General features: G+C 35.2%; 1 protein-coding gene and 1 non-coding gene across 2 annotated transcripts in view; both read left to right on the top strand.

Annotated features, from left to right (window-relative positions):
- LOC135127359 (Choline acetyltransferase) overlaps positions 1-26859 on the top strand; it is a 101072-nt gene that overhangs the window by 16026 nt on the left and 58187 nt on the right. The gene's annotated exons all lie outside the window — the stretch shown is intronic.
- On the top strand, positions 22782-22855 carry Trnas-gga (transfer RNA serine (anticodon GGA)). Its single transcript has one exon. It is a non-coding gene; the product is annotated as a tRNA-Ser (tRNA).

Consider the following 26859-nt stretch of genomic DNA (forward strand, 5'->3'; position numbering starts at 1 on the left):
ATTAGAACAGGATGATACCCACTGAAAAAGGAAGAAAATATAACAAAAATAAAGGAAAAAATAATTTACGGGCGATCTGGGGTCCGGGAGGGGAAGAGGGTGAGCTTTTAAGGGTAGAAAACGGTTTATCACGATTTCCGGCAAAATTACAAGTCCTATCGCAAAAAGTTAAATGGCAAAGTTGTAGGTAATAAAAAGATCTACAACTTTTGTATTTACACTTTCCTTCCTCAAAATTTATGCGAAAAATGCAAATAACCGAATTTTTGGTTTTTTATTTTTATCTCCCACAAAATTTTTTTTTTCACGAAATTTGGTGAAAACTTACCTATTTATGTCCCAAACTCATTGTAATTTTTTTGATTCAAAATATTTATTTTTTTCCCTTATTTTGATTTAATATCGAAAAACCACCCTAATTTTCAACTGAAAATTCTCACGTCAAAATATTTGCTTTTTAAAAAAAATCGGTGTGCTTTTTGTTCGCTGAAATCTCTAGTTTCGGAAGGTGTAAAAAAATTATACATTACTATGGCAAATTTTCACAGGAAATGCAAAAAAACGAAAAAACTCGAATTCAAAAATTTGGTTTTTAATTATTATGTAAAACTTGGAGCTATTTATTAAAATGTACACGTTGATTACTCGAAAAACGTAATATTTCATGTTACATTGATAAATTAAAAAATTGCAAATCGAAATATACTAGTATAATTAACAACCAAATAAGTTAATACACTTAATACTTTATAAGACATCTACAATATTTTGTTAAAGTTGTAGGATAATTTTTAAATTATATGCATAGGTGCCTATTTATTGCTATTTTAAGATAACTTACATACCTGAATGGCGTACAGAAAATTTTAGCCCATCAGAAGAATGAACAACATCGTCTATAAAAATACGTGCAGGCTGAGTTACTTCAAGAGAATCGTGACGAATTGATTTATTTAAAAAAAAAACTTTTGGAATCTACAGTCACAAGGATTTTCCTGTAAACAAACAGAAGAAGATGCTGATGCTGACATAATTAAGATCTCGATAGAAACTGCCAGAGATACTAATAAAACTGTCATAGTTGTGGGTCAAGATATTTTGGTCCTTTTGAATCAATTGAATTCAAATAATTATGACATTTATTTTCTCAAACCAGGTTCTGGAAATGTAAAAGATTTATTTTTCACGTCCAAGAGTTTCAAATATGAATCTTTCAAAAATAGCGTTGCATTTCTGTATTGTTTTTCTGGTTGCGATACAACATCTGGGTTTGCCGGAAAAGGAAAGAAAAACATCGTAAATTCATTGTTTTCTCATATAAAAAATTCTCGTGTCACAGTGTGTGTAACCAAACTCTTCCGAAACGGTTTGACTGATTTTTTGAAATTTTCTGTTTATATTCGGTAGATCTGAGAATGGGTCGTAAACTATTTTTTATACCCCTAGGTAATAAGGGTGGTCCACCCAAATTTTTTTTTTCGGACAAAATTTGTTATTTTTATTTTTTTAAGATTTGGCTTCAAAAAATACATATAACCCGAAATTTTCACCCTTCTACCACCAACCCCTGAGTAACGATATTAGTATCTTTACTTTCATCCACAGATACGCAAGGCAGGGTTCAAGATGGCTGTTGAATATAATCATTGTCGTACGATAAATTTTTATGTATAATTTATAATTTAATTTAATTATAATTTATTTATTTATTTTGATTTAATTTTTTGTTTAACTACTAAAATATTCAGTGGGTCTGCTAGTCACACGATAAAAATTTGTCAAATTTGGCCAATATTTTTTATAAAGAACATGCAAACAAAGAAGATATCGCAAAAACATGGATTACAATTCATCAAATATATTTATAAATGTAAAAATGACAACATAACACTGAATCAATTAAGATTTCGAAAATCAATTGGCAAGAATTAAATCATCTTTCATATTGACAAATCTCCCACCGAGAGAAGGCGTTTGTTTCATGGATTTTAAATTTTTGAGTTTATCAGTGTAACATGGAATCTTACTTTTTTCGAGTAATTAAAGTCTAAATTTTAATAAATAGCTCAAAATTTTACATGATTAAAAAAAAATTCGAATTCGAGTTTTTCGTTTTTTTGGATTTCCTGTGAAAATTTGCCAGAGTTATGTATACTTTTTTTACACTATCAGAAAGTAGAGATTTCAACGAACAAAAAGCACAGCGATTTTTTAAAAAAGCAGACATTTTGACGTGACAATTTTCGATTGAAAATTAGGGTGGTTTTTCGATATTAAATCAAAATAAGGGAGAAAAATAAATATTTTGAATCAAAAAAATTACAGTGATTTTGGGACATAAATAGGTAAGTTTTCACCAAATTTCGTGAAAAAAAATTTTTTGTGGGAGATAAAAATAAAAAACCAAAAACTCGGTTATTTGCATTTTTCACATAAATTTTGAGGTTATTTAAAAAAGTCTAAATACAAAAGTTGTAGATCCTTTTATTACCTAGAACTTTGCCATTTAACTTTTTCCGATAGGACTTGTAGTTTTGCCGGAAATCGTGATAAACCATTTTCTACCCTTAAAAGCTCACCCTCTTCCACTTCCCAACCTCAGATCGCCCGTAAATTATTTTTCCTTTTATTTTTGTTATATTTTCTTCCTTTTCCAATGGGTATCATCCTGTTCTAAATTTTTTTGTTCTCAAAAATTATCGGCCCTGGCCTATTAGGCAATATACTTAATGACTAATGTTTCAGGTATTATGCATAATTTCTGTTCCTCTGTTAGTTATTATCAATATTACCTAAACGTTTCCGTTATTGTGCATAATAACTGAAAAATTCAGTTATTACGCATAATTCCTAATGTTTCCGGTTATTATGCATAATAACTGACAAGTTTAGTTATTACGCATAATTCCTAAAATATCTAGTTATTATGCATAATAACGTATTTCGGATATTAGCTGTAACATATACACTCCTCTAGATTAAGTTATACGAGGCTGAATAGTACATCTTTACGCTTAACAGTTTGTTCTCCATCATAATATAACGCTTCGGTATATATAAGAACAGGATGATGATAAAATATGATATACCAAGTTAATTGCTACTGCATTTTTAATAAGAATTTCCCGTTTGAATTAGGTGGATAGCAATCTATCATTGAAAATGAATTATCGGTTGCCTATACTACTATAGAAATTAAATTAATTTCTGCCACAACTTTTCAGCAAAATATGACATCATGATACATCACCGAATTCAGAAATAAACTACAAAAATTTGTAAAAAATGTATAGGGTGTCATTACAAAAAAGTTGAATGTGGTAGACAAAAACAATTGAAAGTTACATATTAATTAATTAATTAAATTGTAGCATATATATTTAAAACAACTTAATTTGACTTCACACAATGCTGTATTCTAAAAATAAGAGAGCTACAGTCCTGTTTTTTATTAACAAAAAAACAAAACTAATTTAAGCAAATTGGTCCAAAACTATTTCGACAGAACTTCCCTCATCCCTGAAACACAATAACACATATACCTACAGATTTTTCGAAAAATTATAAAATTTTGGTTTTGCGAATTTTATTTTTGTTATGAAAACTATATGTATGTAATGTTAAAGGAAATATAAAGCAGGGTGCTACGTATATGTTTCGAACTTAACAGGGGTTTATCAACTACGAGTGGAGGAGCACGTTATTTTATAAAATTTAAGTTACTATATAAAATACTATTGTAAATTTTGAGGATGACGTCATGGTATTAGTTTACGATATTTATAATATACATACAAAATTTGACAACAATCAGTCAGGTAGTTTAGAAGATTATCTCTTTAATAAAAATCGACACCCACGCGGACAGACGGCAGATGGCAGACGGAAACGAGAGATTTATGTTTTCGTACTCTAGGGGTCATGAAACGTCGAGAAAACTTAAAAGCAGCGAATTGCCCGATGAACTCGGTAAGTAAAATATAAAAATTTAAATGAAACTTAAAAACTACTCTACATTTTTCTGCAAAAAAATTAATTGCGATAATTTATTATACAGATATTTTTTCTCATAGGCCCTATATCGCACGTCAAAGTATATCGCGAGGAGTATTAGACTTTCTGTTCTATTATGACGATATATACAGTGTGTTGCCGAAGCTACTGAGAAATATGAGATGAACGGGTATTTAATCGACTTGGGTAAACTCATCAATTTATTTCTCAATAAGTCGAATTTACACGACTGCTTACACAGGGATTATGTACAAAATAATTCTGGCTCAACTTGACTGGACTCTCTCTTCGCTCAACTCGACTTGTTGACTCAATAATCATTCCGGCGGTGGCCTCTATTTAAATCCATACATTCCTGTGGATGGATCGCGAACGCCGCTTCTAAGTTTTTCTGGACACCGCAATTGAGTCTTCCGGTAATCGGCTCCAGACTTGTCTTTATGCGAACCCCGCCCAGCCGCCGTCACCGATGATGAGTCACCCATCATCGCTGCACATACTAGAAAACCCATAGGCGTCGTACCAGGGCGGCGTATGGATTTATTTCGTAAGAATATAAAGTTCATGAAGAATCAAATAAACGCAAAAAAAATTGATCAAATCAAGAACAGTTCGTTGTCATTTCTCGAAAATTTGAGAATACGGAAATATTGGTCAACCTATATTTAATACTAAATAAATAAGAATTGTCACAATAACAGATACTAATCCAAAATTATATTCAGGACGTTTTGCTCTATTGTACAGGGCTTTTATAAATGATTCTAAGGGCGTAATTGGCCATGGATTTCAAAAATACCGCTTCACTGAAATTATGCCTCATAATGACAGTTCTCACTTGTCACATTAATGTCCAATGTCATTTGTAACCTGTCATTTAAAGTCGCCTTTTTTATTGTTTTAACGTTTTTCAAGTGCGAATTACAGTAATTCTCGTTGATCCAAGCTCAAAACAACAAAACAGTCATTTTCAAAACTCTTGGTGGTTGCGTACGAAAATTTTGTTTTTGTTTTTGTTCGTAAAAAGCTCACATTAGAGATGTAATCAACAGATTTGTTCGAACTGGCAGTGTCAACAAATGGAAATCTCGTGAAAGACTTCAGTATCTGAGAAAGTTGTTAATGATTTGAGACGATTTGAGCAGAATTGAACGGTTGGACAACGGGTCCAAAGTATTGACGAATAGTTATTTACATTATAAATGCGGTAGGTTACATTTTACAACGCGAAGATTTAATATTGAAACACGAGGCAAAGCCGAGTGTTTTAATAAATCTGAGCGTTGTAAAATGCCTACCGCATGTATAATGTATGCAACTTTTTGGCCGACGACTTAGTGGTGCTTGTTTTCGTCAATTTTTACATTTTTTTAAATTGTGTGGAATTTGTAAGTAGGCTTTCCCTGCGTCAAAAGTCAGATAAAATTATAATCGTGACAGATAGTTCGATATGACTGCTGCTTATGCCACCAGATGGTGCTCTCCAAACTCAATAAAAAAAATCAATTGCTATTATTTTAAAACATTTAACAGATGCATTTATGCGGTATCTTATTTTGGTGAACACAAGCTTTGTTAATGATGACATGTCAATTTTTTTAAGGGTTTTAAAACTCTGAAAATTTTTATGTTTATTACCGCACTTAATTTGGTAAATGACAGGTCAATGTGTAAAAATCAAAATACCATGGCTATCTACGATACGTAAATGTCAGTTTTACAGTTGTCGAGGCCAAAAAGGATGTTACAAAACATTTTTGAAATTAATAAATTTATTTCTTTTTATTGTAATGAAATAGTTTTATTTTTTAAAAAGATGTGACGCGTTTAGGCAATCAGTTATACAGATGCGTTTTGTCTTTGTTATGCTTCCTTGGGCAGTTAGTACAGACCTCCGTTCAATTATGAGAGGCGGCACGTTTACATGACCTACTGCGACCCTATAATCATTTATAGAAACTCTGTAGTTTAAAAAGAGTGGCTATGTTTGGTTCCCGACAAAATAAGCCGAAACGCCCAGACAAAATAGCTTCCGATAAAATAGCTTCACGAAAAAATAGATTCACGACAAAATAACTCCGTCAAAATGAACCAAGATCTAAAAATATCCACAAGTGAGCAAAAATATCACACAAAAAATATGTATATACACAAAAAAAGTACATATATGCATAAAAATATTACTACTGAATTATGACCTGGCCTTACTGAGTGATCTGACTGACCTGACTGACCTGACTGACCTGACTGACCTGACCTGACCTGACCTCACCTTACCCACTCTGACCTTTTTTTGTGAAAGGGGAAACCCTCATGGGCACCAGATACTTTAGTTCAACTGTCGCTGATAGTGCCAGGACTTTTACCGGCTAAAACCCCTTCCCGACCACCTGTTAATAGTAGTGGGGCTTCTAGACCAAATGCTAAAAAAGGTCAAATGATGTCAAACTGGTTCAGCAACCCCATTACTTTTTACCGATCGGTCATTGACCTGTGAGGTCGGCCATCGTCTTGTCCTCTGTTGACCTGACCTCGGTCGGGTTCTGATAGTGTCATACGTCGGGGATGGTGCAAACTCGGGTATCGTCAGCACGTCTCGGGGACGGTCGTAGCGTTTGCCATCGTCTTGTCCTCAGTTGACCTGGCCCCTTGTTCGCTAGGGTTCGGACAGAGCGACCTTTTCGGTCGGCAAATCATTTAAATGTAGTCAGGTTGGCCGAGTGGACTAAGGCGTTAGATTTAAACTCTGATTATCGAAAAGGAGCGTGAGTTCGAATCCCACACCTGACAGTTTTTTTTGCGTTTAAATAAAACACATTTTAATGTTATGTTATTTATTGAGGAAATATAGAATACAGCCATTTGTAAAAATTTTTAGCATTATTTAAGTTTCACAGTCTTTCCCTAGCGTTTCCATGAGATAATTTTCTTTCACGTATATGACCTCCACCGCATGCTCCTTGATGTATTCAATCAATCTCCTACTCCCCCGGAACCCTCGTTAGCATTACTTCAGGGGGGTGGTTGGTCGTCAATTCCTTCTTTTTTCGTCATTTTTTTCCTTTTTTCCTTCAGATCCTTGGGTTTCCTATTTTCCTATTCCTTTCTTGTCCATCCTTCCTTTTTTCCTTTTTTTTTTTTTTCTCTTATAACTCTATTGTTTATTGATTCTTCAGACATGTAATCATCTTTTTTTTTTAATATTATTTCATTATGTTTGTTGTTCCGTCTTCCTATCTCCTTTTTTTGCTCTTTATTTGCTTGTAATTTATCTTTTCCTACTCTCATTAACTCACCTCTCACATTTCCTCTCTCCTTTCAATTTAATCTGACCTGACCTAACATGATCTGACCTGACCTGAGCTGACCTGACGTGATATGACCTGACCTGACATGACCTTTTTTTCTGTGAAAGGGAAAACCCTCATGGGGCTTAGGTTCGACCGTCCCTGGTAGTGCCAGGACTTCTACCAGCTAAAACCGCTTTCCCGACCAGCTGTGCTCCTACCCCCTCAAACCCGCGTTTGCATTACTTCCGGGAGTGGTTGGTGGCCAAATTCTCGCCAGTTCTCTCCTCTTCTCATTAGGACGGCACAAAAGAAAGAAGAAAACTTCAAATCTCGTCGTTCAGGATCTGGGTGTTTCCATTTTCTCTATTTTGTCTTCCCATTCTTCTTCCTCTTTGGCCTTAACTATCTTTTTGATAAGTTTGGAAATTACGTTCTAATAGTCTTCATTGTCTAGCATGAGGTCTATTACGTTCCTGGCATGAATTTGAGCCCAATTTCTGTTTGTATGTTTCTTCTCTGATCCTTCCACTTACGACATCTAAAAATGTGTTCCGGGTCATCGGTTTCCCCACAGCGTGGGCAGGCATCGCCAGGTGTTTTTCCGATTCTTTTAGTGTAGCTCCCGAAACTCCTGTGACCCGTCAAAAACTGCGTTAAATGGAAATTCAAGTTTTTGTGTTTACATCCCACCCATTTTTTGATGTTTGTGATCAGTATCCTGGTCCAGGCTCGTTTCTCCATCTCATCTGCCATCTTCTTAACAACCACGTTCTTTCCTGTTGACTTATAATGGTTGTAATCTTTTCCTGCTTAGACCTTTCTAACAGGAGTCCCTTTTTCTGTGCCAAAAGGTCAATGGAGGGCTCCGAGGCTATAACCTGAAGTGTCATTGTAGATATAGTACGATAAACGCACGTGATCCTTAGCAGTGAGTTCCTCTGGACACTTAGAAGCCTCTTCTTATGCTTGGCAATCTCGCATGCTTTATACCACATGGGTGTTCTGTACAGGATAATTGAATTTGCCTCCCCATTCAGCAGGATCTTTGTAGTTCTACCGGTTGGCCCTCCAACATTTGGCATTAATTTACCCAGGGCGACAATAGACTTCTCCGCCTTATCCGTCGCGTATCCAATGTGGGCCGCAAATGTCTCTTTGTTCGCCACAATTACGCCCAAGTATTTAAGCTCCTTACTTGGCCTAATTTCGGTACTCCTGATCTTAAACCTAATACTGTCCCTTTTCCTAAGATCGAATAATACTGTTAGCTAAGTGCTTTAGTCTTCTATCATGAGTCAGTTATTGGCTATGTATTCCAGCGTATTTTGGATCACTCCAGGGATCTTAAGCTTTAGTAGATATTCGTAGAAGAGAAACCACAGCAACGGAGCAAGGACTGAGCCCTGTGGTACCCCGGCCCGTATGTCCAACTCTGTGTTGTCAATACAGATCTTCCTTCCTTCGAAGTAGCTCTGTATAAAGTTAATCACATATCTGGATCCATGATGCATCTGTGGGATTCCTGTTTTTTTTGTTACAATGATATAGGCCTCGCCCCAAATATCGTTGTCTAACTGTTCGCAAAGGTCATTCCAAGTGTCTTGTTTAAATTTCCATATACTCTTACTCAGTTCTTTTTTTAAGCTATTATATGGATTCCTTAGCTTTCTTTCTCCACTTCCGTAACCTGCTTGTTTCTTCTTTAACTCTCTGGTTAACTTTCGTCGTGCTGTTATATGCATTCTTTCCTTTTCCTGTCTATCCCTTCAGTCCACCAATACGGTGCCTTCTCTATATATTTTGCATCTTCTATAGGAAAGCTTCTCCTCCCGCCTATTACCTTTTTATTGCGTCCCTCAGTTATTTGGAATTGTATATACTTGTGTTCGCTAAGAGACTCCTGCTCCAGCACTTTCCAGTTTTTAATATTGTTTGTAATTTCTGATGGCGTACAGGTAATGTCAATGAATGATTCGCTTCCATTGTAGGTTATCCATCATTTCCATAACCATGTTCCCCCTCTGGTCTGTTTGTTCCCATCCCCATACGCCCGCCTTTGCATTTACATCCCCTAGTATTATCCTCGTATCTCGGTTATTTCCAACGTCCTATCTAATTCTTCCAGGAATTTTGAGAAATTCGAAAGCATTTCATTTGATGAATAGTAGTAACAGAAAAGGACACGTTTAAGCTGACCTGACCTGATCTGATCTTACCTGACCTGACTGACCTGACCTGACTTGACCTGACCTGATTTGACTTGCCTTAACCTGACTTGACCTGACCAGACCTAGTCCCGTCTTGACCTATTTATGATCTCGTACATATAAACAAATTTTAAACATTCCTGTGAATCATTAAAAACCAAAAAGTGCATTCTTAAAACAATTATATTTTGTGAAAGAGAAATTAATAATAAGATTTTTCTTTCTCTTAAAATGATTCGCTGTTTAAATTCTATTTTAAGTGCTACTAATGTTCTCGAGTGAGTAGATACGAAATGTAAGTAATAACTTAGGAAAAACCATCCAAAAACTGTTTAACTTAAGCCTAATTAAGTGAATTTCCTAAAAACCCTGTCATGTGTTTTACGTTCATATATATGTCATTGTTACAAAATTGTGTTAAAACGGAAAAAAGCCGAAAAATACAGCAAAAAGCAAAATGAAACTCCGTTACATTAAACCACAAAGCAATCACTAAATAAATTGACAGAGCGCAAGTGGACCGCGCTCGAACACTGAATCATTTTGTTGAAAACATTTTTGTAGCCCTCTAATTAAATGATAAACTCGAAATTACTTGATAATTTCCGTCGTACTCGTGAATTTAAAGTCAACAGTCTCTGCAATATTGTTTCCGAATTATTCTTTACAATTACTAATAACAGTATAATTAAAAAAAAACTGGGGGAGCGAATTTCGCTCATGTTATTTACCGTATGTTTGTTTTTATTTCGGCGAATGACTCCAGGTATCGCTTTCCACCCTCTCCGCCACCGCCACACCGCCACGAATACACATGTTATTTCGCATCGTGTAGATTCTGAAGGCAATAAAGCGCTGGGGGAACTGGAACATTTCAAACTAGCGGTAATAGTCGAGACACATTACGTCTACAAAACTACCCCTCGCGGACACGGATGGAAGACGTGCTAGGAAATGATGGTCACATTTCTCTTGAGGCTCGTATTTCACGGGCGAACTTCACCACATTTACGAACTAATTTCGACTTTTCTGCACTTAAAAGTAAAGAATCAGCAAAAGCGAAACATAAGCTATTCATTTTAATTTCGGCGAGTAGCAAGTTTGAAAATGTTGTATGTGTTTTTTAGCAGGATGTGTGGCAATCCATTTGTATTAAAGTCAGGTTCTGGCTCGTTCTGGACCCAAGAGATTTTACCCTTGCGATGGAAACTATGCCAACCCCGGCTCGAGCGAGTAGAATTGGATTAAACTAATCGATGTCACGGAGATAAATAAAGACATTTATAAAATAAAATCGGAGGATAGCGGTGGAGGTTCTGCAGTGAAATTTTGGGGAAATGGGGTGATTTGGTTTCCAGGAGTGCTTTGAGCAAAAGAGCGCGGAACGGAACGAGATAATTTTGTTACCTTTCGTACAAAGGTACTTTACATGGTTAGAGAGAAAGGTCTAACGTCATACTGCGAAACAAAGTTTTTAACTTAACTCGACAAAAATTTTTTTTTTAATGTATTTTAAGTCAGTTGCACACGAAATATTTTTATTTTTCATACTACAGTTGTGGTAATTACCGTTCCTTCCGAATAAATATACATAATTAAAAACAAACATTGCACAAAACATACAAACTAGTAAACGCTAATATTTGTTCTGTTATAAATAGGAGTATAAATTAGCAAGAATCATTTGGTTTTAAATTAAACATCAACTTAATTATCCTTTTGATAAATACTTACCATAACTGCCTAGTTTTGTATTAGAGGTCCCGTCCAAGTGTTATATTAGTTGAAGTGAAAGTAATTTTCAAAAGTTCTTTCTATCAGAATAGCTCACCGTTTAAAGTCAATTTTAAGCCTTACTAACGTCCCATTTTAAAATCTGGAGTGAGAAGGTACGAAATGTAAATAACAACTTAGGGAAAACCATCTAAAAACTCAAATCTTCACACTTTATCTATTCGTTATTTAACCACATGCATCTGGCAACCCTTTTCAGGGCCCATGTTTAAATTTTGTTTGGGTACATTTATAACACAGAAACTTTGAAAAGACGAGAAAAAGCCTCAATATATCTTCCTATATTGTTAACTTCGTGTTCGAAAAATTTTAGCTCGCATTCATCTATGTTTATGTCTAGCCGTTTATTCGTCATTGTCGTTGCACTCTACCAATGCTCCCGACACTTAAGATAAGTGGTTCTACAGCAAACCTCCCATTATAAGATTATATTCGGTAATTGAAAACGTGCCTTCTAAGGATAAATGATGTCGAGGTATAATCCACTACACTTCCGACAATTGAAAGCAATTTGTACCTCACAATTTATCATTCCCTTTTATGTGGAAACACTGAATAATAAAAAATCGCCCGTTTGATTACACCGCCTCAAACCCACATTTTCATTTACCGAAAAAACGCAAACCTCTTTAATAAACAATTTTCCGGGTCAAAAAGAATTTTAAAACAGCGAGTTTATTACGTGCTAACGCAATTTGCTCCGCGATAACATTAAAACAAAAAGGGCCATTTTGTTTTTGGCGGAAAAGCTCGCTTCAGCACATTTTCGTGTTTAACGACTATAAGTTACAGTGCACTTTGGAGATGGGCGTTTCGTTCTGGTGATCGATTGCAGGCTTTCTAAAGACGTGTTTCCCAATTGCCTACATCCCCAGATTATTGCTCAGCTCAGATCTGATCTTCAACCGGATCTTGAACAATGCGGCCCTTTTGCCTTACTGATCCAACAACCCATATAAGGGCCGTGTCCTGTTCCTGTCCGTCAGGATAATGACATGCCGTTTGATAAATCGATTATTCGAGAGGGGCTCGATGGAACAGTAGTGTGGAGGCGAGTTGGCGTAGTTAGTTGGATGAAACAAGGTTCAGTTGCATGAGGAAGGGTTGGGCGATGATGAATTAACATGTTGAGGAGATGCAGAACTGAAAAGGATGGATTTCTTGTACGTACACGGATTACCAGTTTAAACAGTGTGTTTGCGGCAGATTTTTAATATCCATATAAAAAATAAAATTCTCAAAGTTAAATTTTATAATTTTTCGAGCTGTGTTTATTCGACGATACTTTAGGAGCGAGGGAAGTTCTGTCGAAGAAGCTGCGGTCCAGCATTGATCAAGGCTGTATTTATGAAGGTTCGTATAATGTGTCTAATAGACAAGACAGTTTAAACAATAAAAAATATAATAATACTAAACAAAACCAAAGTAGATTCACAGACCACAAATACAGGAGTACGATTTTTTCACAAATTGAAATGGCCTAATAAAAAAGTTTTGCTTGGATGTCATTAAATTGTTGGTGGGGATGATTAGACAACGAGTTGGTTAGCGTTAGCATGATATTTCTTAAATGTATATAAGATTTCACAACAACTGATCCAGTAGTTTCGGATTCTGTCGAAGAAAAGTTGACACAGACAGACGACAGACGACAAACAGACGGAATAGCCTAGACCTTCTTTTTCGTACTTTTGGGATCATGAAAAGTCGACAAAACATGAAAGTAGCCATTTGTCCAATGAACTCCAGCTTACGCTGTGGAAGTACAAATAAAAGAAAAATAGAACATTACACACAAAGTTGTTGGATGAAATAAAGGTGACAAAAATAACAAAAAAGTTGCAATATTATAGAACAAGAAATCAAAAAAGGACAATTGGGACCACCGAGAAGGTTCCACATTTTTAAACAAAAGACATTTGGGACCCCCGAGAGCCCGAGAAGGTTTCACATTCTTAAAACAAGACATTTAAGACCCCCGAGAAGGTTTCGCATTCTTAAAAAAAGGTATTTGGCTCCCCCGAGAAGGTTTTACATTTTTAAAAAAGACAGTTGGGACCCCCGAGAAGGTTTCACATTCTTAAAAAAAGATATTTGGGGCCTCCGAGAAGGTCTTACATTTTTAAAAAGACATTTGGGACCGTCAAGAAAGTTTCACAATGAAAAAATACATATTTGGGGCCCCCGAGAAGGTTTTACATTAAAAAAAAACATTTGCCGCCCACGACGAAGTTTTACATAAAAAAAATCAATTGGGGCTCCCGAGAAGATTTCACATTAAAAAAAATACACTTTGGACTTCCGAGAAGATTTTACATTAAAAAAAATACACTTTGGACTTCCGAGAAGATTTTACAATTTTAAAAAGACAGTTGGGACCACCGAGAAGGTTTTACAATAAAAAAAAACATTTGGCGCACCCGAGGAAGTTTTACATAAAAAAAAAATCAATTGGGACTCCCGAGAAGGTTTCACATTCTTAGAAAAATACATTTGGGACCCCCGAGAAGGTTTTATTTTTAAACAAAATAAACAGTTGGGACACCCGAGAAGATTTCACATTCTTAAAAAAACACATTTCGGACCCCCTTGAAGGTTTTATTTTTAAACAAAATAAACAGTTGGGACACCCGAGAAGGTTTCACATTCTTAAAAAAATTTACTTGGGGCCTCCGAGAAACTCTTACATTTTTGAAAAGACATTTTGGACCCCCGAGAAGGTTTCACATTTTAGAAAAAACATTTGGCGCCCCCGAGGAGGTTTTACATTTTTAAAAAAGACAATAATTGGTACTCCCGAGAAGGTTTTATTTTTAAACAAAATAAACAGTTGGGACACCCGAGAAGGTTTCACATTCTTAAAAAAAGACATTTGGGACCCCCAAGAAGGTTTCACATTGAAAAAATACATATTTGGGGCCCCCGAGAAGGTTTTACATTAAAAAAAAACATTTGACGTCCACCAGGAAGTTTTACATAAAAAAAAGTCAATTGGGACTCCCGAGAAGGTTTCACATTAAAAAAAAATACACTTTGGACTCCCGAGAAGATTTTACATTTGTAAAAAGACAGTTGGGACCACCGAGAAAGTTTCGCATTTTAGAAAAAACATTTGGCGCCCCCGAGGAGGTTTTACATTTTTAAAAAAGACAATAATTGGGACTCCCGAGAAGGTTTCACATTCTTAGAAAAATACATTTGGGACCTCCGAGAAGGTTTTATTTTTAAACAAAATAAACAGTTGGGACACCCGAGAAGGTTTCACATTCCTAAAAAAAGACATTTGGGACCCCCAAGGAGGTTTCAGATTGAAAAATACATATTTGAGGCCCCCGAGAAGGTTTTACATTAAAAAAAACAAACATTTGACCTCCACGAGGAAGTTTTTCATAAAAAAAGTCAATTGGGACTCCCGAGAAGGTTTCACATTAAAAAAAAAATACACTTTGGACCCCCGAGAAGAGTTTACATTTTTAAAAAAGACCGTTGGGATCCCCAAGAAGGTTTCACATTTTATAAAAAACATTTGGCGCATCCGAGGAGGTTTTACATTTTTAAAAAAGACAATAATTGGGACTCTCGAGAAGGTTTCACATTCTTAGAAAAATACATTTGGGACCCCCGAGAAGGTTTTAATTTTAAACGAAATAAACAGTTGGGACACCCGAGAAGGTTTCACATTCTTAAAAAAAGACATTTGGGACCCCAAGAAGGTTTCACATTGAAAAAATACATATTTGGGGCCCCCGAGAACGTTTTACATTTAAAAAAAAAACATTTGGCGCCCACGAGGAAGTTTTACATAAAAAAAATCAATTGGGACTCCCGAGAAGGTTTCACATTAAAAAAAAATACACTTTGGACCCCCGAGAAGACTTTACATTTTTAAAAAAGACAGTTGGGACCCCCGAGAAGGTTTCACATTTTATAAAAAACATTTGGCGCCCCCGAGGAAGTTTTACATTTTTAAAAAAGACAATAATTGGGACTCCCGAGAAGGTTTCACATTCTTAAAAAAAGACATTTGGGACCCCCAAGAAGGTTTCACATTAAAAAAATACATATTTGGGGCCCCCGGGAAGGTTTTACATAAAAAAAAAACATTTGGCGCCCCCGAGGAAGTTTTACATTTAAAAAAAAAACAATAATTAGGCCTCCCGAGAAGGTTTCACATTCTTAAAAAAGATACTTGGGGCCTCCGAGAAGGTCTCACATTTTTAAAAAGACATTTTGGACCCCCTAGAAAGTTTCACATTGAAAAAATACATATTTTACATTCTAAAAAAAATATATTTGGCACCCCGGAGGAAGTTTTACATAAAAAAAATCAATTGGGACTCCCGAGAAGTTTTCACATTTAAAAAAAAAATACACTTTTGATCCCCGAGAAAGTTTTACATTTTTGAAAAGACATTTGGGACCCCCGAGAAGGTTTCACAATAAAAAAAAGATATTTGGGCCCCCGAGAAGGTTTTACATTCTAAAAAAAAACATTGGCGCCCCCGAGGAGGTTTTATATTTAAAAAAAAACAATTAAGACTCCCGAGAAGGTTCCATATTCTTAAAAACATACCTTTAGGGCCTACGAGAAGGTTTTACAATTTTGAAAGAAACAGTTGGGACACCCGAGAAGATTTGACGTTATTAAAAAAAGACATTTGGGGTCCCGAGAAGGTTTCACATTAAAAAAAAGATGTTTGGGGCCCCGAGAAGATTTTACATTTTTAAAATGACAATTGGGACCACCGAGAAGGTTTCACATTCTTAATAAAAGACGTTTGGGGCCCCTGAGTAGGTTTTACATTTTTAAAAAAGACAGTTGGGGCCCCCGAGAAGCTTTCACATTCTTAAAAAAAGATATTTGGCGCCCCTGAAAAGGTTTTACATTTTTAATCATAGAGGAGAGTATTCTCACCTTTCCGAGAAAGTCGGGTAATTTCATCAATAAAAAAATTGCTATGACGCCATAAACATAGATAATACACAATGCGAGAGGAAAAGAGAAAAAAAAAAGAAAGGCCAAGTTTGGAATCGAACGCGCGACGTCCGATCCGCATTCCTAACTCGTAACCTGTAGATCACAACCGGGATGCCTTACACTAATGGTAAAAAATTTGAACGGTTAGGTCTAAAGCGGATTCGTACACCACACTATATTTTTGTATAACAGTTAAATCAAACAAACATATAATTTTTTGAAGTGACGTCATCAAATTTTTGGTGGAGATTATCACCAACATTTTGGTTAGAACTTAACCATCTGTATGGTATTTCTAATATAAATACAACATTTGACAACAATCGGTCCAGAGAAAGGTCCGGAGAATACGTGTCTAATAAAAATGGATACACACACCAGACAGACGGAAACGGGAGACTACTTTTTTGGTACTCTAGGGATCATGAAACGTCGAGAAAATATAAAACTGGCTATATTTCCTTGGCTTACGCTCGGGACGTAAAAATAGCGAATTAACTGGTCTTGCACTAGTTACATATGTTGAGGGAGACAATGGCGTCGACTGCGATTCATTTTTATTTAACTAATTGCCCTTTGCTGAAACTAAAAAACAAAAATTTTAACCAAAAACAGGAAGAAGTGTATCTCGTCTTACAAAACTTCCTAGAACTTCCGACCCAAGGGTGATTTTCTTGTCTGTCTCCGAAAAGCATTAAAACATGGGTGTTTGCATACGTCATTGAAACTCTTTTTGAATTTTTGAAAGCGGTTTCGCGGGACACCACATTGTATCTACATTAACAATCCACCAAAGTTGCTTCTTTTTTAATAGAACAGGGATCATAAAACGTCGAGAAAATCTAAAAGTAGCCATTCGTCTGATGGACTCGATTATTATACTTCCTTAGCGTAGGCTCGGGAAGTACAAATATTGTGACCTAGTTTTCTTCCTCAAAAATATTACTTTCTTCTATTTTCTATAAGCTAGTGAGAAACTGTTGAGTTTCAAAAGAGGAAGTTTAAATTTTTAGAATCTTTGTTCTCACTAGCCCATTTCATCTAAAACTGTCGCATAAAAGCTTAACTTTTTTTCTAACTCTTAGATTTATAAATTATACAAATGACCCAAATTTGGAGGAGCACGTTGACATTATTTATTAGGAAATAAGGAAAAGTTTTTTGAGTGTTGGAAAAGTAGTTTCATAATCATTATATTCTTTTGTTGCCTAAATATATGGTCAACTCATCGTTATAACTCGCTTAAATAAAGTTCTGATTATTCTTAATCCCCCTAACTAGACTTTAACTAGTTTTAACAAATTAGTTAAATTTTCAACATCGGAGTTGTTCTGTTATTGAGTATACCTGAATCACTAAACAGATGAAGTGATCACGTGAGGAGCCTGTGCTAAAACTTACTTGTGTCAGTGTCTAAGTAACTTACGCTAGAGAAATTAAGATAAACAAAAAAAATCGTCTTGTTGAGAATAATAAAAAGGCTGATTTTATTGAAACTGTGAAAAGTCACAACACAATCTAAAATTTTGCAATATTTTTTCTACGATTTATATAAGTCAGCTGAAAACACTGGTGAAGACCGTGTTCCAAAATTTTCACGAATAATCAAGATATTGATTGTTAAATATTCTGTTAATATGGAGAAAATGTATTGAACCAAACACGGCGTTCCCAGGACACTTTGTTCCAATAAATTGTTTTGGAATATTTTATTCAATTGCGTCATTTGTATCGAATTCAGAATTCTGTCCCATACAGCCAAAAAAAGTGAATTAAAACCAAATTTTTCTATTATATCTGCATTACATCTCTTGGACATTTGTGTAACTATCCTTTAAAAAATCATTCCTCGCACAGACGAGTTTCACCAAATCCTGCTTTTTTAAAGCAATTTACAATTGTTTCTGCTTTCACATCAATTTCTATGTTTTGGATCTTTTACTAATCCGTATTTGTGGTACGCTCTTTTTAAAATACGTTTTGGCGACATTATTATAAACTACTTTACATAATATTGACACATAAGTTAACTTATCAAGAAATTTGAGCTATCGAGGTCCGACTGTATGTCAAAAACATTCTTCCTGAAACATTTTTCTAGTTATTCTTGTACAAAGTTCTTCGATTTTCTTTCCAATCGTCAAAGAAAGGCATTAACACAATCAGACTTAACAGTTTGCAATAGGTGGTTAAGTTTCTCTAGGAAGTCTCCATAAAAACACATCACTAAGGAACCAATATTTCAAAGATATCTTAAAACAGATTTAACTTCACCATCGTGTTATTCTTAATTCTGCGGCGTAGCTCACTGAATTTTTTTAAAAACAATGTTGTCATAACTGAAAAACAGACCTCTAGGATATTATTAAGAGTCTGAAAATGCAAAGAAATTTCTACATTTTCCGCCCCCAAGCTCTTGTTCATCGTCGTTCCTATAGCTTCTTTCGTTCTTTTCTCGGATCGCCGTTCTAACCTCAAATTTCTTTCCAACTTTTGTGTAAAGCATCTCACGAGAAAAAGTTTCTCCTTAATTACGACTCGCTGTTTAACTTGTTCTTTTAATTAATAAGGTCAACAAAAAATTTATTAACATTGACAAGAAAATCAAAAAAGATATAATTCTCTCAAAAAATGCATCATTAAAAAATGCAATAGCCACCCAACCATGCTAAATAGTCACCACGAATGACACTTCATTTTCAAACACACGACATAAATTACAAAGCCGCGGAAGTCATGAAACTAAACAGGAACATTAACCCACAGGTGCAATAGACATTTAAAAAATGAACTTTTAATGAAGACCTTCCTTGCAACAATAACAACATGCAAAGTGTCCAATTACTCACAGCGCAGACCTGAAAGCAATTAGCGAAAGTTAGGGAAAGCGTTGTAATGGTGCAAGTTGTTTCAAACAAAGGCTGAACATGAGTGCTGTTATCTGAGCTGATCGAGTGCAGGGCAAAATCCCCCGGGAACTCAGCGTAGAGACAAGTTTCCATCCCCTGAATGCCCTGGGCGCCAACCGAAGCAAAGGGAAACGAAAAATGCCATCCCCGAAAGAAAACATCAAACTGTTTTTGTTCTATATAGGACTAAAATGACATTAGCTTGTTATGCGTCTTCCGTTTTAACACAATACTGGCACGTCGAGCGACTACTTTCATGTTTTGTCGAAGTTTATGTCCTCCTCAACATTTTGCATAGTAAATAATACAGTAATGTTATCAGTTGTGAGTTGAAATAGGAAAACCCTTGACCTTATCCTACCCAAACGTTGCAAACTTTACCTCACTTGACTAAAAGTAAGTTTTTAACGACGCTTTCCACTATAATGGTCATGTCTTGAATTCAGGCTCCTCTTCCCGCCGGTTCGTTATCCTGCCTCACGCGACCTTAATTGCAAACTCTCCTGCAATTCGAAACCACAAAGAAATCGCACAATCACCATCAAACTTTTTCTTGTGCCTTTAATCTAAGCCATTGCATGGAACCTGATATTTTTTCGTTTAGCGAGCGACTTAGGTGAACTGGTGGCGGTAGAAAGGGATTTGTTAGGGATAAAGCCGCGCCTTAAATTGGCTCCAATATAAGGGCACGGTGAGGTGAGAGCTTCGATCGATATTCCCGTAAATCCTGCTGCGAAAGGCAAGCGATGGTCTTGCAGGAACAAGAGCGTGCATCAAGAACAAGAATCCTGCAGGCTCGTTGATGATTATCCGCCAAGTTGTTTTTCGTCCTTGTTCGTTCCCCGAAGACATCAGCCCTCCCGGTCCCGTTCTGTTTCCTTTGTGTGCAGACAAAGTTAGCGTTGGGAACTTTTTAGCCGGATTCTCCGGGGATTTACCTCGGTCGTTGTACGTGAGGCGCGAGCAAATAAAAGAAATGCCTCGGTTGCATTTCGACGCGTTGCTTTCTCCCTCTGCAAACGACGTAATCCCGTGGAATAATTGTTTTATTTAATTTTGAATGAAAATTGCGACGGCAGTGCTTAGAGCGAAGTTTTAAGAAAATATTAGTAGACGGTTTGTGGTGTGTGAATGTGTAACAAATTACTTCACGTGGCGGAAAATTACTACAGGTAAAAAAGTTCGTAATCAAGAACACTTCAGTGAAAAAGTTGAGAAACTGTAGAGTAGAACTTATTCATGAGTCTAAATATGTTTAACGATTACGGGTCAAAATTCAGAAATTAATTCTGATTTTCTGGCAAAATTTTTGATTTTTGATTTAATTTATCTGTTCTGTCAGGACTGTCAAGGTGATGCAGTCTTACGGCACTAGTTTTCAATATAAAAATCTTATTATATAAAACATCAAATTATTATCTTTCCCCGACAGCTTTTTCCCGGAAAAACTAATTACTAGATTTTCTTAGTTGTTTTCTCAAATGGAACAATAACTTTGAAACTTAGGTTCCTCTATGGCTCTTAATTAGTTACCTAGGCCTCTTCTTTTGTCCAAGTTTGCTCATTATTATGATATGTTATAAAAGATGATGTTCTTTACTTTTCAAGTTTTCTTGGCGGTTGTGTTTGTGGGGTAAATTTTCCTTCGTCTGTACAGGTTTTAAGGCTAGCGTCTGGTTCGGTTTAGTCCTATACTAAATACATTGAAAACATCGTCGCGGTTTCCGGAGTTGCATTTTAAAAATATGAGATATATCGCTTTAAAAAAATTATATTTCGAATTAACAAACTTCAGTCCAGGGGACCTCCATATTTATATTCATATCTAGTATGTAGTTTTTAAAAAAAAAAATTATAAAGTTGAACAACTTTTACATCACATTTTAACCGGCACATTGATGCATTTTTTGACGAAGTGCTGAAGTTTTTTGCATTCTGAGATAGGAGGTCCCCTGGGGAAAAGTGTCAGCTTTCTTTTGATACCATTCATAATATTAAAAAATCCACGACTGAGGTAAATAACTCGCGAAAAGTCAAAATCTATTGAAACGAGAAATCGGCATTAAACGAGCTGTGATGCGGTAGAAGAATGCAGGTTTCCTTAGATTCTGACTTGGTTGGAGATTTCAGTATTTTAAAAATGCAATTCCGGAAACTACGACGATGTTTTCAATGTATTTAGTATTGGGCGAAACGGAACCAGACGCCACCCTTAAGAGGGGTCCTGCAGGGATTTGTATTGCCAATTTGCTATTTGTAGAGTTTATATTTGATATTATAAAATATTACAATTCTTTGTATGATTTTTTCTGGAAAATGAGCAAGATGGTTCCAAATATACGAAACCGATTAGTCAGATGTGATCGAAGGGTTACCATTAAATGCTAAAAAATGTACATTTTTCTACTAACAAAAACCCAAAATGTTTAGGAAATAGTGACTGACTCAAATGTCAGAGTGTTATTCTTTATCTGAGATATTAAAATATATATAATAATTAATAATATATATATTGGTGGCACTATAGTTGTCATGAAATCTCCTCTTCAATTTGGTAGAGTGCTAATAAATTCTTTCTTGGTTTCAACATAACGTTTATATTATCAAAGAAAAGGGTAAATAGTCAAAGACTCCTCTGCCATCAATATTTGAACTGGCTCGAGGTTCCAGGACTCGATTTTTCATTAACACAAACGCATTAGGCTAAGAAACCATAAACTCAGAACAACGGGAAGTGGAGACGGTAGACGCTCATCATTTACAATAGCGTGTACTCATTTGATATATAATCTGCCTAATCTTTTAATTATAAAAAAGAATTTTTAACATTTTGCGATTAAACAAAAAACAAGATTATCTTAATACAAAAAACTGATCCAAGCTTTTTAGATTCTCTCAAGTATAGTCCAACGAATATAGCTTTTTCTAACCCGCATAATTTAAAGTAAAAACGTGTGTAGACTGCCAAAGTGCTCAGTCACAGTGTAAGAAAAAAAAATTGGATATGTCGGAGATCGAACTCCGAAAATCTAAAATACAAAATGAAAGCTCTTACTAGTTCATGGCCCACGTTTCAGATGTTTCGTAACAGCTTTACTACTAGAAACAAAAATTATAATAATAACTAGAGAGCAGATCATAGGGAAAATGTCTTTTAATTTCTGAAATAGGCTTTCATGTTTCCATATTGTTGCTGGATGAACTTTAAAAAATCTTTTGAGCTTTTATTAGCGTTTTATTTTTTATAAATTTAAAAAATCTTGAGTGCTGCAGTATTTTTTTTTAATTCGGGTGTCTCTTGAATACCCATAGTCTATTATTTTGCGAGCCTATGGAGATTTTTTTTGTAAATGATTTAAAACAATTCTGGAGGACTTTGGTGTTCTATTGTTGGAAAATTCTGACCTGACCTATTTTAGTGTTAATTTTTTGGACCTCGTTTTTTTTCTTTTGAAAAATTTAAAACAATCTTGATATTCTAGGTATTCCTATTTGGAAAGAATTTGAAAGTGCTTTGGAGCCTCTAATGTCTTTCCTTATAATAATGTGGCGGCACAATAACACGTCGGTAAGCAGAGAAAGATAAGTGGCCTTGTGGTCCAGTGGTTAGGATACTTGCCCGGAGAGCGAGAGGCGTGGAGTTCGAATCCCACCGAGGCACAAAATTTTTCTCTGCTTACCTACAATAATTTAATTAAATTTCTTAGAGGATACGTCATTTTCTAAAATCAGTCTTATATTAGCAAGTAGTAGCCCCAGCTTCCCCCCTCTATTTTCCAAGATACTGTCATTTGCCAAAATGAGTCTTAACAGGTGCTAGCCCCGCCCACCCGCGTTCTCTTTTCTTAGAGTACCTCATTTACCAAAATCAATTTTATTTTACCAGGTACTAGCCCCACCCACCCGCCCTCTATTTTCTTAGAAAGATCTCACTTGCAAAAATCAGTCTTATCTTAGCAGGTACTAACCCCGCCCACCCACACTCTCCTTTCTTATAGGGTATGTCATTTGCCAAAATCAGTTTTATCTTAGAGAGTATCTCATTTGCCAAAATTAGTCTTATCTTAGCAGGTACTAGCCCCGCCCACCCACCCTCTCTTTTCTTGAAGGGTATCTCATTTGCCAAAATCAGTCTTATCTTGGCAGCTACTAACCCCACCCACCCACCCTCTATTTTCTTAGAGAGTAGGTCATTGCCAAACTCAGTTTTATCTTAGCAAGTAATGATGATTAACTTTTACAAAAAATGATCAAAACTTGGAAACATTACGAGCTTACTTATATGCACAAGGCAGGAATATTGAACATCTTCTCTAGTGTTTAGTTGGTTGTTTTAATGGATTTTTCTTTTGTTGGTTTTGCTTTTGTTTGTGATTTACAAATCTTTTATTAAAATGTTTTTTTTGGTTTATTTATTAACGAAAAGTTTACCTATGAAATGTATGCTGGCGCAACATTACTGTATTCTCAAATTTTCGATAAAATAGAATGAACCATTGTTAACTTGATCAATAAAACCTCTTATCTGCGAAGCGAGTTACCGCTAGACCACGGCTGTGCTTATGGAAGTTTGTATTGTGTGTCTACAGAACAAGTCCGTTTAAAAAACAAAATCGAAGTAGATTCATAAACCACAAGTACAGGAGGATGTTATTTTATAAAATTTATTAAAAAACCTTTTGTGTGGATTTCATTAAATTGTTGTGGAGACGATTAGACCACGATTTGGTCAGCGTTCTATCATCTACACGATATTCCTAAAATATATATAAAATTTTACGACAATTGGTCCAGTAGTTGCGGAATCTGTCTAATAAAACAGTTGACAGACGACAGAGAGACGGACCTATTTTTTCGCACTCTAGAAGTCATGAAACGTTGGGAGAACATGAAAGTAGCCATTCGCCGGATGTAGCCTATGAAAATATTTCCTTACAGTATGCTTAGTAAATATATAAAGACAAATAGCATAGTTAATTTTATTAATAAAACATTATTGCCTAAAATGCCTATTTTCTCTTTTTTGGCTTACTTTTTTCTTGAATTGTTACAGCCTAAAATCCGCCATCTAATAATTACCAACAAAATCAAGGCGAATTCATTAACCACAAGTACAGGACTATATTATTTTATAAAATTTAAATAACAGATAGATACGGGAGACCTATTTTTTCATACTCTAGAAATCATAGAACGTGATAGCATAAACGTAGTCATTCTCCACATGGACTTTAATACAGTAATTTCTTAGCGTACACTCAGGAAGTAAAAAATGCTTAAAGTTAATGGAAATTGAGTTATATATTTTTTTCATACAACTTTTCTGAAATCTGGATCAAACGATTTCCAATTCCAGTGTAGCTCCCCACGAATTATTCTTTTCTTCTTCAGTTAAAATGTGTCTTTTTTGCTATTTTCGTTTTTTTCCGTTTGTTATACATTTTTTTATTATAATTTCTGTAAAAAGTCTTCATTTACTAATATGAAACATGCAGTAACTTTAAAACTAGGCATTTTGTAAACATGTTATTATGAATTATTCGTCTTAATTTCTCGTTAGAAAGATGCTCCCCAAATTTTACGCATTTATCACCCTGTATATTTTTTACTTTGGATCCAATTAAGTATACGATTAAGTGATATATCACATAATGCTTGTCTCAAAATGTTTTTGCTATCCACTCTAAACAACATAATACCGAAACTGCAAAGATAGAACACTTTTACGCTTTACAAAAAATTGGTCTAACATTTAGTCCGGTCAAAATAGACATAAAAATAGTGATCAAACAACAAAAACTCCGACAGAGCTGAATTTTGGTAGAGACCTTGGGTACACCAGTAGAAATAAAATGCCAAAAGTCCCCACAGATCCCATGTGTGCTAAAAAAGTTATTCAAGGTCAAAGGTCAAAATTTTTGTTTTTTTGGATTTTTCTCGAAAACGGTACGTTTTACTAAAAATATAGCTCAGACAAAAATTATAGAGCATAAAATTATCTACATAAATGGTCCTTATACTTTTTTTCCCAAAAATCACCATTCCTAAGATATCGCCATTCTAAAAGTTGAAGGAGTTACATTCTACATGATATATCGGCGATATCTTGGGAGTGGTGATTCTTAGGAAAAAAGTGTACAATAATTTTTGTAGGTAATTTTATGATCTACAATTTTTGTTTAAGCTATATTTTTGATAAAATTTACTGTTGTCGAGAAAAGTTCAAAAAACCAAAAATTTTGACCTTTGACCTTGAATAACTTTTTTAGCACACATGGGATCTATGGGGACTTTTTCCACTTTATTTCTACTGGCCTACCCAAGGTTTCTACCAAAATTCAGGTCTGTCGGAGTTTTTGTTATTTGAAATGTCTATTTTGACCGGACTAACTCAACAAATCCAGCTTCTTCGAAAATTTATAAATCTTGATTTTGCGAAATTTGATTTATTTTATATCCCCTATAAGTTAAAAAAAATATAGATAATACTAGTATAAGAAAAAAAAAAACTACGCCGTTCAACCACACCATTTGGGTTGCTCTTACCCAGGTATAAAATTTTGATCTTCTGTCCAGTGGGAGTGGAAACTAATAATAGAACCTCCGATGTGAAAAAAGTAAAAAAAAGCGCTAATCGTAACTTTTTTTGTCATATTATGTATTTTCTATAAAATTTATTTCTTAGTTCATGCACCTGACCTGTTCTAACTTCTCTATTGGCCCAAATAAACAAATTTTAAACATTTCTGTAAATATATAACAACTACAAAGTACCATCTTGAAATAATTGTATTTTGTGAAACAAAAATTAAGAATAATTTTCTTATTTGTCTACAAAATTTTTATAGCGAGTTATTTTAAAGATAGCTGTATTCCAATTGGCGATTTTCGAAAAGCGGTAGGAATTTTCGAAGAAACGAAGCCGAAAGTGACTTCTGGTTTAAAAAACGATCGAAAATGTCAAAAGTGCCAAAATTAGTCTTATCTTATCAAATAATAGCCCTGCCCGCCCACCCTCTATTTTCTTATGGGGTATGTCATTTGCCAAAATCAATCTTATCTTAGCAAGTACTAGCGGGTGGGAGGAGCTAGTACTTGCTAGGATAAGACTGATTTTGGCAGATGACAAACCTTCCAAGAAAATAGAGGGTGGGTGGGCGGAGCTAGTACTTGGTAAGATAAGAATGATTTAGGCAAATGACATATCCTCTAAGATAATAAAGGGTGGGTGAGCGGAGCTAGTATTTGATAAGATAAGACTGATTTGGTACTTTTAACATTTTAGACCATTTTCCAACTATTTCCGAAAATTAATTGAACATTTTCTTGTTCGTTATCCAGGAGTCATTTTTGGCTTCGTTTCTTCGGAAATTTCTGCAGTTTTTCCCAAATCGCTAATTAAAATATAGCAGTTTTTACAGTTTCGTCAATCCGGATGCTTAGAGTAAAAACTCGAGGCGGATTCATAAACCACAAGTGCAGAAATATGTTCTTTGACAAAATTTCATTGGCATTTACGAAGCAAAATATTGAGATGACATCATTAAATTGTTGTTGGGGGAGATTAGACAATTTATGGTCTGCATAAAATATAACGGGAATCAAATTTGTAGCTTCGGAGACAATAAAAATCCACACAAATAACGAGCAAATGACAGACAAAAGA

This window comes from Zophobas morio, unplaced genomic scaffold, assembly GCF_036711695.1.
Source record: "Zophobas morio isolate AGI-343-1 ecotype UQ-CSIRO unplaced genomic scaffold, CSIRO_AGI_Zmor_V1 ptg000011l, whole genome shotgun sequence".
NCBI classification, from domain to species: Eukaryota; Metazoa; Arthropoda; class Insecta; order Coleoptera; family Tenebrionidae; genus Zophobas; species Zophobas morio.